Source organism: Anguilla rostrata, chromosome 2 (assembly GCF_018555375.3).
Source record: "Anguilla rostrata isolate EN2019 chromosome 2, ASM1855537v3, whole genome shotgun sequence".
Classification (NCBI taxonomy): domain Eukaryota; kingdom Metazoa; phylum Chordata; class Actinopteri; order Anguilliformes; family Anguillidae; genus Anguilla; species Anguilla rostrata.
In genome coordinates this window covers 67,017,440-67,023,077 of record NC_057934.1, presented here as the reverse complement: position 1 = coordinate 67,023,077, position 5,638 = coordinate 67,017,440, and the positions used below count along the sequence as shown (strand labels likewise).

At 42.0% G+C, this 5,638-nt stretch overlaps 3 protein-coding genes across 8 annotated transcripts in view; 1 reads left to right on the top strand and 2 right to left on the bottom strand.

Annotated features, from left to right (window-relative positions):
• Positions 1–5,638, bottom strand: part of LOC135248991 (uncharacterized) — a 127,872-nt gene that overhangs the window by 28,841 nt on the left and 93,393 nt on the right. The window lies entirely within an intron of this gene.
• Positions 1–5,638, top strand: part of LOC135248994 (CD276 antigen-like) — a 47,664-nt gene that overhangs the window by 5,136 nt on the left and 36,890 nt on the right. The window lies entirely within an intron of this gene.
• LOC135248995 (uncharacterized) overlaps positions 1–5,638 on the bottom strand; it is a 43,789-nt gene that overhangs the window by 17,199 nt on the left and 20,952 nt on the right. For 3 of the 5 annotated variants that reach the window (XM_064324175.1, XM_064324174.1, XM_064324177.1), the window contains exon 1: positions 33–335. The exons of the other annotated variants lie outside the window; for them this stretch is intronic. The gene's annotated coding sequence lies outside the window, so the exon portion shown is untranslated. Of the gene's footprint in view, positions 1–32; positions 336–5,638 lie in introns of those variants that run through there. 5 annotated transcript variants of the gene reach the window in all.

The window sequence follows — 5,638 nt, the reverse complement described above, 5'->3', positions numbered from 1 at the left end:
AAAACAAATAGAAAATTCGATATTTCCCTTACCTTAATGCAAGTGAATTTAAATAAATGAACAGCCAAGTCCTTTCCGTGTTGCTGTGTAAAACGAACTGCTTGTTCGTGATTTAGTTACTTTCGGTTTCACGTTAGTCAAATCTTCCCGTCTCTACCAATCGGGACTCGTTCAGCACTGTTACGGCTGGCTCAAAGGGCCGTAACAAACATTAAACACCAAGTCCAAATCACCAAAAACCAGACAGAAACTGATCTAAAAACAAAAAACATTTATTAATCTAAAACACAAACTAAAACAAACAAAAACCCCACAAGGTCTTCACAAAAACCTACCGAACGCAAAAAACACAAAAGAAACCCCAAAGATCTCCCCAGCCTCATACTGCAGGCAGGTGGAGGCAATCAAGCAATTAAGCAATTAGGTATTACCTCCACCTGCACTACCCAGGCAAGCAGAGGCTGGGGACGTAACAAGCACGTCCATATTTTTTTTCTAATCAAATCTCCCCTTTTCTGTAGCTCCATTTCTTATTTATTTATTCATTTATTTTACCATGACAACAAACTTAACTAGAATGTTTTATTTTATTTGGAATGGTTCTTTTCTGGTTTTTATTTTATTTTATTTATTTCCCCATATTCTCACATGTCATTCTCCCCCAGTTTGTAAAATCTTGACCTGGTGGTACACGTAATGCTGCTGCAATGTCAAACCTTAATTTGGCTGAGAAGTCTGCTCAGGTTTGTTGGAGCACACATGATTTAATTACATAGTTTAGTATTAAATGCAATTCATCTTTGGATCATATATTGATTCATTTATATATAATAATTGAAGCCACTGTGACATTATGAAATGACTTTAGCTGCTGCCTTTTGTGTGATTGTATTCGTATGCCTTCTTACTCCTAGCACGTTTCCAGTCCACCTGGATTATTTTTCAACTGACAGACACAGTGCTTGTGTGCGTTCGTGCTTGTGTATGTGTGTGTTTGTCGCACTGTCTACATATGGCCTGTACTATCAGAGTGGATCTGCTGCAGCTGGTCTGGCACCTGCTCCCACCAGCACTGTAATCAATCCCTGTGCTGCCCTGCCTGTATTCACTCCCTGTGCTGCCCTGCCTGTGTTCACTCCCTGTGCCATCCTGCCTGCTTTAGCTGATCCTCTGGCTCAATCCCCACAGAGACATAAGACTACAGGCTATATTTTAACGATCTAAGCGCACGGTCTAAAGCGCATGGCGCAAATGCATTTATGGCGTGTCCAAATCCACTTTTGCTAGTTTAACGGTGGATAATCTGAGCCAAAGTAAAGGCGCATAGCTCAAAGGGGTTGTCCTTAGTCTCTTAATTAATCGTAGGTGTGTTTTGGGCGTAACATGAAATAAACCCATCAGAGTGTCATCTCCCACTCCCTTTAAAAGCCAGGTGCGCTTGCACTTTGGCGGATTGCTATTATAATTGTGGATTTGCCAAGTAGTAGAAAAGAACGCTTTTCTGCAGAGGAAACTGATCTGTTCGATTAGTTAATTCTGATAAATATTATGACTAACCATTATGACTTTTTTTATATATATCGCGCGTTGTGCACCCGCCTATGTAGGCGCATATTACTATCTTAATAATGTGCCCTTAAAATAACAGTAAAATACTACGCCAAACCCGGTTTTTGCTGGTCAATCCCGCAATCGCTTTCCGCTGCCTCAAGATAGCAATGCGCCTGACCACACCTCATTTTAAGACCAACACGCCCATGGGCGCAAGTACATGTGCTATTTAAACAACGTGGGCGCCTGGACGGGAAAATGACAACTGCGTCGGTCTGAAACTAGCAAAGACACTTGCGTTGCGCTTGGCGCCGGGTGTAAGAGAGCCCTAGATCCTGAAAGCTCTCTCATACCTGCAGTAAAGTAGGCAGTATACTTCGTACGAAGTAGAACTTTTTGAGCAAAACGAAGCAATCGGAACGACTGACGAACAAAAAGACGCGGTGTTGTGTGTTCGTACAGTGCAGTGTGCGACGGCTTCCAGGGAGAACATTTAGAAGAGTTCTTCCTTGCATTTCCTTCTCAGAAGTCGCCCCTCTATGTATCCTCAGTTATACTATGTGGAAATATGAGAACACAAAACCAGAGAAAATAGGAAAAAAGCAGTGAGACAGGCTAGTCGAGCCACAGGGCTAGGACAGATTGCAGTAGAGGAGCTCATGGAAAATAAGGTCACAAATCATTTTTGGCTCAAGCCACAAGCCAACAAACCAAAAATGATTTGTGACCTTATTTTCTATGAGCTCCTCTACTGCAATCTGTCCTAGCCCTGTGGCTCCACTAGCCTGTCTCACTGCTTTTTTCCTATTTTCTCTGGTTTTGTGTTCTCATATTTCCACATAGTACACATAAGAGACAGAGAGATAAGATGCATTGGAGAACCGTTAAAGGTTTGTCCACATTAAAATAGCTCTGTCTCCTTAAAGCTATCGGTGCGGTTGACGTTTGCTGTATTTTGACTGTGCACATTCGGTGAACTTCAGCAGGTCATTGATCTCCACCCCAAGCTGTTTCTACCTTCTCAACTGATTCCCCTCTGATGGTTGCGGGTTGGTAAGCAGTGGTGCCTTGTTTAATACAATGTCTTTGGTTTTTGGCTGGACAGCAACAGCGGGGCCAGCCCTACAAACACGAATGTCTGTGACTGAGGGAGTGACTGAGTGAGGAAGTTACACCATTGGTCTGCCGAGTTATGACGTCACACCGTTGGTCGCCCGGTCCAGCCATATACTAGGTTTTAACATGCTCTTGTTTGAGATTGATTTCTAAATCACACCAGTCAGTAAAAAAACCAGTACCCCCCTTTGAAAGGCCTGAATTCACCCCTGGGATTGGTTAAGAAGCCCAACAATGACAAATACATTTAATTAAATAGAGAAATATCTGAATTAATTGCCATAAACATTAATTCTGTCTCATCCATCCGAATTGCATGGGAAGCCTTCAAAGCTACCTGTAGAGGCTGGATTATAAACATAAAATTATTCAACTGCAAATAAAGGAGAACATGTTAGAAAATAAAAAATAATTTAATGGTGGAACTTCAGACTCCAGAAACACAATATGTGCAAGACCCAAATAAACCCAACTAACCCCTGATTCGGGTCTGTTTCCAACCTCTCCAGCACAACTGATTCTGCAAATGACTGTGTACTTGCATTAGTTATTCTTCAAATAAATAAATAAATAATTGGTTTTGCAGAAGGGACAGTAGTGCCCTCTTTAGTAGATCAGGGTCCGGTGGGCCTCATTCAAGGCTGCCGCACTTCTAGCAATACGAGGAGGCTCTTTCACCTGACGTCAAGAGGCCAGCTCCCTCCAGCATCCAGCAGGAACAATATCGCTGGAGGCTGAAAAAAACTTTTGACAGGACAGTGGCCTTACTTATGCTGCTCACTCGCTAAAGCTGGTTTCGGGCCAGTATGTACGCAGTGGATTAAGGCACTTTACAATGAACCAATCGCCTTTAAACTATGTTACACGTTCACCTTTTCAGGTCCACACGAGAGGATTTTATTTTAGCACTAGAAGCTCTTGCTAGTGCTATAATATCTAATGAAGAAATAATGGCTATTAATATGTGTGGACATGATTTCAAAGCCAGTCTTTATGCTGATGATATTTTATCAGCATTGTCAATACCAGCTAGCTCAATATTGCAACGTGGTCGAGAGTTATGGCTGTTTAAATACTGAACATTAAATTCCATTGCTACAGTGCCACCAACTGGCCAATAAGAGCATTCAATTCAAGCAGGGTTTCAAGCAGAGACTGTACGGTTTCAAGTCAAGAGAACCGGACTGTAGCAAGCTGGGGAATTTCCACCATCGATCTCCACGGTGATGACAGGAAGCACGTGACCTTCGTGTGAAGGACCCAATGAAAACAGTGAAAGGACACGGAAATTGCATAACCTGCACCTTTTACAGTCTTTGCCTGCACACCACGAATTCAAGTCACCTGACCTCCTTTATTTAGGAAACGAGTTGGTTTGTAAGATGTTACCACTTGTAGGCTCGAGTCGTTTTAATTAACGGACGATAAGTCTATGGTTACATCGCAGCGCTTAGCTACGTTAAGATAACAACCTTAGTGCTCCGTACTAGGCTAATAATAAGCCGGGCGTAATGCTGGCTTCATGGGGTTTAATGTATATAATATATAACGCATATCTTAATTACTGTTTATTATGTACATGTATTCACTGTAACCTAACAGTAGGCCTATAATTTGTTTTAGAAGTGTCTCGGTATACTGCGAGTACGATGTGGACATGATTTCAAAGCCAGTCTTTATGCTGATGATATTTTATTAGCATTGTCAATACCAGCTAGCTCAATATTTCACCCGTTGAACATTATAAAAGTGTTTTGACAATTTTCTGGGTACAAAGTTAATTGCGGTAAGAAGTGAAGCTATCACTCTTAATCACCATTGCTTCTTAATTCACCTTGGCACTGCTCTCTTTATTTTTTATATGGGTGATATCAAGAGATGGCCCAGTTTTGCCTCTATCATTCTGGGCTATGGTGAATATTTTACCTAGAATTCCTTTTTCTGTACGTCGACCATTCCACTCAAATTCCCACAGTGCTGGTATGAGGAAATCGATCAACTATTCTATGGCTTCTTGTGGAAGGGTGAGAATTAAAAATTAATTGTTTTAAAAAAGTAGGGCTGAGTGTGCCTGTTTTTATTGCTTGTCATATAATGCAAGATACCCCTTGTCTTGAGCATAGAAATTTGGACATAAAGGTGGCAGTTGGGAGTGGCTAAAGGAGAGGAATTGTTCAGAATGTAACAATTATTAATCTATAGCATCACTATTGTGCCACCACCTTTAGTTTAATGCTAAAATGGACAGTCTCTGAATTTAATTCTCTTGTGAAGTGAGGAATAGCACACAAGTGACTAACCATCAATGGAGCATCTTTACCCGCATGTCCAATATGGAGTAATCCTTTATTCATAGTCAGAGGTAAGACTCTGGAAAATGAAAAATACAAATTACAATGAGTGCTGGAATGGGGGTACATGTAGGCCTAACATAAGTGGCATGAAAGGAAATTTTAAGTGAAATGATTCACAGAGTGGTGGCAGTTAGTCCAGGTATAGTCGGAAGAGATTTGTCTTCAGACCACGCCGGAAGATGGGTAGTGAGACAGAGGTTCGAAGAGGGACAGGGAGATTGTTCCACCACTGGGGAGCAAGGGTGGAGAAGCTCCGTGATGGGGGTGAGCGAGAACCCTTCACTCGAATGGGGGTGCAAGGTGCCCTGCTGCTGCAGAGCGGAGTAGTCGAGCAAGTGTGCAGAATTTAATCATGTCCTGTAAGGTCCACTTTCTCTTATTTCCGAATGTGCGCTAGGCGTTTTGATGACTTGCTGAAACGAGTTGCACCATTCATCAAACATGCGGGAAGTCACAGAATTCCCATCTCTACAGAAGAGAGATTGGTGTTGACTCCGTAAATTAGCATGTCAATTCAGCCCTCTGAACGCAACCGTGACGTAACCAACTATGTGATATTTGGACCAATAGCTGAGAGGGGGAGGTCGGAGAACAAGAAAGAACTTATCGAAAAGTTC